Below are 8,659 nucleotides of genomic sequence, written 5' to 3' on the forward strand. Positions count from 1 at the left end.
CAGTCTGTCGCGCCCCGCGACAGACTTAAATTATTGTTTTTTATTTGATTTTTAATTATATAAAGGTATTTCGGGCCTATTTCTCGTGTACGGGGTGTATTTTAGGAGGGTTGTTATAACAAACTTGTCCAATATTGAACTTCTTTTTAATTTCGGAGATAAGATATTGGTCGTCAGACATGGCAGTAATTGCATAAACTTCGTCGAACTCTTGCAGATTTAACTAAGTGACAGGAATTTTAAAAGCAAAGAACTTGTCAACGACAGACTTGATTTCCTTTGGAAAGGTGGGAATGTCAACATCCTGTATATATAATAATACATATCCTTAATAATAACAAAACAATAATAAAAACAAATTTATATAGGTATCAAATAATTGAAGAATTATGATGATAAAATAACCAATATGTTCTATTTCAGTAACTCCTCGGCAGTCCTATTAAAAAGCTGAGTAGCCTGCTCATGATATAAGATTTGTGAAATAGAATCGCTGTTGTCCTTGACTTCGATTTTGATCTTAAACTTAGGAACATTTGTAATTTGAGCACTCATAAACATCGTATTTCTTAAAATCATCATAGTCATCGGGTGTGATATATTCTTCAACCTCATGAGAAGCCTCATGTGAACACGTAGGACACATCATATAGTACCAGCCAAAGCCAGTGTCGACCTTCTTGACGGTAGCCAATATAATAAGAGATTTTGGCTGCATCAAAAAATATAAGTTCAATAACCTATGTAAATTAAAGACACAATTTTAATAAGTGTTGAAATTGACCTCCAGTAATTCCTAAATTGTGTCAATGGTAGTAAAACTTGCATCTTTAATAAAATCATTTGACATAGCATCACCTTTGGCAGACATTATTACTTCTACATTTTAACAATAACAAACGTTAGAATGCTAAAGAAGGATAATTAGAGTAAACAGGATTTAATACTAATCCTTATGGCATAATTTAAAATTTAAATGAATACCTTGAGGTAGCAAGAACAAAAGAATCAAGGAAAATAGTTATGTGAAAGTGAGGAGGTATATGTGTGAGTAAAAAGGTACATTTATAGACTAAGATTAATGTATATTAGGAAATAATGAAAAAATAATTAAAGATTTGTCAAATATATAGTTATGTATTGGAATATCATATAAATTATTTTTATTTAATTACGGAATTAAAGAAAAGAATAATATACGAAATTTTTTTAATTATTAATTAATAATTTTGAATATTTATAGGAAATACAATAATTTACAATAATTATTAAAAAAATTGATTGAGACTTAATTAGGAAATACAATAGTTTACAAAGTATCATTTATATCTAATAAAATTTATAAAATTAGAATGTTTAACTCTATTTTTAGTAAGCGAATTAGCAATAAAAATGTATTTGAAAATTTGATAGAAAAGTTAATTAAGGAATAAAATGTTAAATAGAGTGAAAATGTACGAAATATAATCTATATCTAATAAAATTTGATAATGATTATAATGTTAAGCTTTTAATTTTGGTAAGTAAAATATTTAGGAAAGTCATTTATAACTTAAAATATAAGTTTTTGGAAAAGATGTTTGATACAACATAGGCTTTTTAGTATAATATAGTATAATTGTTGATTAAATAATTTGTTAATACTTTCTTTTTCTTGAAATATTGCAAAATAAAAAAATACTGAATTACATAATACATTCAATGACAGTTAATAAATTATTATATATCGTACGATAGATTTTCGGATTCTTCAATGTTTCCTAAATGTTAAAACAAGGTGGTTTTAAATATTATAATCAATTAAATCTTTTAATTAATTAAATAACAATATGAATATTGTTTAAATATGAATATAAGGGTTAAGTTATAATACAAAGTATTTAAAAATAAGAAGGGTAAGAAGCCACCAGAGAGTGACAATTGTCCTATGAGGAATTCAATGGAAAGGGTAATTTTGTCTACAAGAGGAAAGAAAATATGCACATGGAAGTCACATGTTATTTCCCCCCAATTTTTAAACGTCCGTAACTTTTTTATACATCATTTGTTTTAAAAAAAAATTATACCATAAAATCGAGCGTTTTTTTATCTTTAATATAAGTACCATATTGTTATATTTTTCAAAAAAAAATAATTCAAAAACCCAGTTGCATATTACACAATGGACATGATGTAAAACATGTAAAGTAGATCAAAAACACAATCAATGACAACAGATAAAGACACAACGGACAACATACTAAAACACAATTACCATAATGTATAATACAATGGCGATAATATATAACACATTAAGTATCAGACAAAATAAAAACACAATTGATGACAACAGATAAAAGATACAATTAATGACAGCAGATAAAAGACACAATGGGGAGCAGATGAAGACATAATGGAAAACAAACTAAAAACACAATACACAACAAACTAAAACACAATGAACAAAGATAATAAAAAAATTGAACAAATTATTAAAACACAATGGACAACATATTAAAACACAATAAATAATATATTAAACACAATGACCTGAACTAATAACACAATTTATAGAAAACCCAGATATAACACCATCTTCATTGTGTCATATATTGTGTTATAGGTTCTTATAAAAACGCAATGGATAGAACCCAAATTAACATTGTGTTATAGGTTTTGATAATAACACAACGGACATGATGTAAAACACAATGTAAAGTAGATCAAAGACACAATTAATGACAACAATGACCATAACGTATAACACAATGGCGATAACATATAACACAATAAGTATCAGACTAAATAAAAACACAATTGATGACAACAGATAAAAGACACAATTAATGACAACAGATAAAAGACACAATGGAGAGCAGATAAAGACACAATGGAAAACAAACTAAAAACACAATACACAACAAACTAAAACACAATGAACAAAGATAATAATATTATTTGTCAAATGAGGTTGGCAAACCACATTTTCCTATATTAATAAAAAAACAATCAACATATTATTATTTTTTGGTAAACAATGAAACGAATCATATGACAGTGTTATATCAAAAAATAATATAACATAGGTAATTAAAAAATGTACCTTTGTAAAGATTCACAACACCGAAGTGAACAACCATCACGACATACTTCTCTCGATTTTCAGCGTTAAAGTAGGCATGCATCCGAATTGCAAAATCATCCCACAGTGTACCAATAATCTGTTGGTTCCTAAATATGGAGCAAATGAAAGTATACGTAAAAGACATGTCATTTATACGATATATCGAAATAAATAAATGATTAATTAAAGAACTCACTCAAGATCTTTAAGCTTAACATTCAATCTCTTCCCTTTTTACCATCCTTTTTAGTGGTGTCCTCTAGATTGAAACAAACCACAACATATCCTATAAAGTCTATACATAAAAAATAGGTGTTAATTATGAATAATAATAATAAAACATAAAGAAATATCACAAATTGCTTAAAACATGTTGAATTAAATGACATACCAATTGTGGTATTAACGTCAATTCGATTTTGGACAACGTCCTTGAAATTCACAAAATTGAAGTTATACTTAGGCCCATTCCAATCTTGACTTTTTTTAATCTGGGTGAAAAAACTGAAAGTTAACTTCGGATTATTTTTGGTGTAGTTGTAGGTTGAATTGTTGGGTGCAAGTGATGGTCTGGTTATCAGAAGACATTCATCCAGCTTGAAGTGGTCCTGAAGCCTTGGCAAAATCCTATGCATACAGCTAGCGTGAATCTGTTGACCTTAAAAAATATCAATAACAATTAAGTTATTAAATAAAAAAAATTAAAGAGATGAAGACCCATAGTTAATACTTAATACATAATATAATAACAGTATAATAAAACTTGATAAATCTTACCTCTTCATCCATTAAGTTTCAGTCGGACGGCCGACGGCCGTGCATCATTTTCCTCCAAAGGGAAATGATCTTCAACTTGAGCGTATAGTTGTTTGACAAAGGATTGAGATTGTTCAACATGGTTGTGTTTTGAGGTTCCATTTTGAAAACTAATATTTCAATAGGTTTAAGAAATCTAAACCGTGTTTGAGGATGAGGTTTTGGAACCTGTATATATAATAAAAATTAGGGGAGTTATTTTAAGAAATTACACAAACTAAAATAGGAGAAAGTTAATTTTTTAAAGTTACCCAAAATAAAATTTTGAGAATGGTACATGTTTGATTACCAAAAATAAAAATTGGAATTTGTTAAAGATGATCCGAAATTTAAATTTAATTTTAAAGAAATAATAAAACGTACGACAATAATACAAAGATGTTATCTTTAAATTTTGAATTTTGAATTTTGAATTTTGAGTCCATTATAAGATAATTCAATTTATTATCAATAATAATTGATAATTATAGAAGAAATATGATTTATTTAATTTACCAAAAATAAGGATTCGAATTTGATAAAGATTTTATTTATTAACTTTGAAATTCAAAATTATTTAAAAAAGTCAAACTAATCGATGAATATGATGTTTTTCGTAGCTTTAGATAAAAATCTAAATCAATATACCATAAATAAACAAATGCCCAAAAATGATGTGTTTGTATAATAAACTTACCAAGATCTTCAAAGTAACAGACGTATGGACTTTATAAAAAGACATATTAAAGACAAAAGCCCAGAGATAAACCTGCATATAAGTAAAAAAATAAATTTATTAGACGTACTCATACACATAACAAAGAACATGAAGATAAATGGAAATTAGTAAAAATCTTAAACATGAATGAATTATACAACCGGGAATAAAAGAATATAAACCTAATTAATTAAAGCAAATTTGAAACAAAAAGATGATGTAATAACCTTTCATACCTTTAGAGGCTCAATTTCATTCAGCATAGATTCTAAGTTAACTGATGCAGGTTTATACAATTTAAAGATAGCCGAGTCCATTTGAAGATGCATATCCTTCGAATTGATGCAGGTTTATACAATTATAAGTTAACTGATGCAGGACTGGATGATATGTATGGGAAATGTGAAATAAGAATATAAAACAAGCCTGAAATTTTGTAACAAAAAATGGCCCAAATTTCAAGAGTAAACAGAAAAAAAAATATATTAAATTAAAAAATAACCACCAAAAAAAACAATTAAAATAGAACTGTGTAGGAACTTGGCTGATTACAATCTTTAGCTCGTTAGATTATGATTTGAGTACGTAAAACTCCCAATTTGAGTATTATACTTTTTAACTATATCTAAAAAGTTTGTCTTTTACACCAAATATATAAACCAATCACGATCCATCCCATATCCTTCCTTCAACAAAACTTCAAAAGTAATATAATAAGTGTGTCGACAATAGAATAAGCCAACATCATTACAACACCAAAGACTATTAAAATGAACAATACCAATGCATTAGAAAAGATGAAATACTACAAATAACTTACAAGCATCCTCTTGTTTCGCTACTAATGTTACAGTTGCTCATCACCGGTGGTTGCAGCGTTCAGTTCCCATGGTCCAAATCTGCTCACGCCCGACATACCCAAACCTGATTTCATAGCACCAAGGGTGAATATCTTAGCTGGTTGGACCAATAAAGTAGCTTGCACCAGCTTATCCGAAGACCCACGACATGCAAAATTTAACATTGCGTCTAGAACGCGTCTGGAATTTAATATCTTAGATGAAACTGAAACATGATTTTACTCGCTTAAAAATGACGATGTTTGTAGTTTTATTGGTAAATAGTGTTGCTAGTGTTGAAAATTTTGATGATGAAATGTTGTTGTTAGAGCTTGTTCTTTAAGTTATCATATTAGACCTACAACTATCCAACAGTAGCTTTCTAAATTTACGCCTCTCTTTAGCATTGGTATAAGCATCGTCAGTAGTACAAACTACAGAGTAAATGAAATTAGAAAAAAAATAAACCACGCAACAATTAAAGGGAAATTTAATCCATAATGAATGTATAATTTTATAAAGGGAAATCGATATCGTACCATTTGTAATGTCGGACAAAGGGGTTCTCTCCATGTTACCTACAAAAGAATTAACCATTTTATAGTTATCTTATTTAACATAAACATTTATTTTAAACATACAAAAGATGTGATTAATACAAGTCTTACCATTTGATGTAGGCATGTAGCACCATTTGTAGGAACTGTAGAAGAGCTCTTGACGGTTTCTGCCTTTTTTCTTATATTCTTGTATCTTTAGAATGCAAAAAAAGAAAGAAGTATTGTATATACTAATAAAGGAAGCAAACACTTGTTCTTGAAATACAGCATCAGCAATACATATAAATAAATAATAATGTTAAAAGTAATAGGCAACGGTAAATTATACAAAATGGATGTATAATTGAATGTGTATTTATTTAAATAACATTTGGGTTGAATTCATTCACCTTTCGATAACACTTGGGTTGATCACAAAAAGCCAAAGACAAATACATAGTTTTAGATATAGAAACGCTGAGTAATATGGAATGTTCATGAGGTTTAGGCTTCATATTTTCAAAGGGGGTAAAAATAAAGTTGTCAATATATAAACAAATAACTTGAAAGATTGATAAAATAACATCTAAACTAAAAATTAATCCACCTAAAATTGTTCATCATAAGTTGATAAGTACAATATAATATACATATATCATTAAATCAATTGTATGAAAGAGACACAGAGCAAGACGAATGGTACAATTGTTCATCCAGCACTTCAACACAAATCTCAACAATATATCATACGAAACGTGATTTTCACACCTACTACTCAATTTCGCTTACATGTTTCGTCCCTAATTCAACAAACAATAAAACCAATTACGTTTTATATTCTACCACCAAATCAACTAATTTCAATCATTTTAAAAATAACAAATTAACAAACCCTAGATCTATGAAAGAGATTAAATGCACAACACATCAAAGAGGTTTTTGTAAACGGTGGTTAAATACAATCGAAAACATCTGAATCTATTATATGATGCAAACCCTAATTTCAACCAAAAGGATTACCTTTATTCTATAGGATCTTCACTTGAAATATAACCGTTGATGATATTTTTAACCCTAAATTAGAAAGAAAATCAAGATAAATTAATCAACCATTTTAAACCCTAAATCAGAAAGAAAATCAAGATAAAATAAAAAAACCCTAATTTCAACAACCAAAAAACTTAAAATCGGAAATAGACGGTGGTTATTGTCAATCGAAAACATTTGAATCTATTATATGATGAACACCTGCAAACCCTAATTTCAACCAAAAAGATTACCTTTATTCTATCGGATCCTCACTTGAAATATCACCGTTGATGATAACATTAAAGTGCTTGGCGGAGGCAGATCTTGAAAAGAACAAATGGAAGATGATTTATTGAGGATGAGAAGGATTTGAAAGTGGAATCATTGAGGAGGAGGCGGATGTGTATCTCAGAAGATAGAAAACACAGACTAATGAAATGCAAGGTTAGGCATAGAATTATTTTATTATAAGAATATATATGGATCTGAATACTGAATCCAAATACACACCAACCATCTCGATATTCTAAAAAAACCTATCCCATTTCCCGCCTAAACCAAATAATAGATGTCCTAATCAAGTGACATGTGTCCCATATTTTTTTGTTTATTATATATAATAGATAATAGATAATAGATTTAACACCTCCTACTCTTTAACACAAAGTGGCTTCTCATTAACAAATAAATACGAAAAAAATCACAGGTCCTTCTATATAATATATTTTACTTTATATAATATATAATATAATTCATTTTATAATAATACGAAATGATGCATCAAATATGGAAAAAAGTTAACTTACAATATATGAGTTTTTTTGTTCTTTACTTCTGTGGTATGTGAGACTTGAAGTCTTGAACCTAAGACCTTCAAATCTAAGTGTATCTAAAGGCTTCTGCCATTGCCGATGGGTCACCAACCTCATTAGTAATTACAATATATAAGTAACAAACATATAATCAATCTATAAATCTCTAAATATTTATTTGTATAATACATTTGTCGTCTTATATGTAACATTTTTCATCTTTGTCAAATATTAGTAATTTGACTTTATGTTTTCTTTTTGTTCTTAATAGTGTCACATATAACTGCTTATGAGCAAAAACCTTGTATGTTTGACTTCTATTTATATTCATTTGAGTAAATTGCAATTTTACCCCTTGGATTAGAGCCAATTGGCACTCTGACCCCTTCCCAGGGAAATATCGCACTCTCACTCTGACCCCCAACTAATGAGAAACCTTACAAAATTACCCCCTGCAGTTAAAGAACTTAACAGTTCTGTTAAATGGTATGTAAAATGACTATATTACCCTTTCTTATTAACCCATATGATTTGTTCTACTCTGTAATATTACCCCTATGTAAACTGACTATATTACCCTTTCTTCTAACCCCCTATGGTTTTCATCATCAAATTTTTCAACACTAGCAACACTATTTACCAATAAAACTACAAACATCGTCATTTTTAAGCGAGTAAAATCATGTTTCAGTTTCATCTAAGATATTAAATTCCAGACGCGTTCTAGACGCAATGTTAAATTTTGCATGTCGTGGGTCTTCGGATAAGCTGGTGCAAGCTACTTTATTGGTCCAACCAGCTAAGATATTCACCCTTGGTGCAAT

The 8,659-nt window shown here is 28.6% G+C and overlaps 1 long non-coding RNA gene across 5 annotated transcripts; it reads right to left on the reverse strand.

Moving 5' to 3' along the window:
• Nucleotides 1-346: 346 nt before the first annotated feature.
• Nucleotides 347-7,499, reverse strand: LOC110912596. Of its 5 annotated transcripts, XR_002578041.2 has the most exons (13): nucleotides 7,275-7,499; nucleotides 7,015-7,068; nucleotides 6,124-6,208; nucleotides 5,995-6,033; nucleotides 5,437-5,540; nucleotides 4,853-4,948; nucleotides 4,596-4,667; nucleotides 3,881-4,087; nucleotides 3,495-3,761; nucleotides 3,300-3,398; nucleotides 3,083-3,210; nucleotides 785-879; nucleotides 347-712 (listed from the first exon to the last, which is right to left on the reverse strand). It is a non-coding gene; the product is annotated as an uncharacterized LOC110912596 (long non-coding RNA). The 5 variants fall into 5 exon arrangements; XR_002578043.2 differs by lacking the exon at nucleotides 4,853-4,948 and having other exon boundaries at nucleotides 3,495-3,753; XR_002578042.2 differs by lacking the exon at nucleotides 4,853-4,948 and having other exon boundaries at nucleotides 785-876; nucleotides 7,275-7,498.
• Between the last annotated feature and the right edge of the window lie 1,160 nt (nucleotides 7,500-8,659).

Source organism: Helianthus annuus, chromosome 15 (assembly GCF_002127325.2).
Source record: "Helianthus annuus cultivar XRQ/B chromosome 15, HanXRQr2.0-SUNRISE, whole genome shotgun sequence".
Classification (NCBI taxonomy): Eukaryota; Viridiplantae; Streptophyta; class Magnoliopsida; order Asterales; family Asteraceae; genus Helianthus; species Helianthus annuus.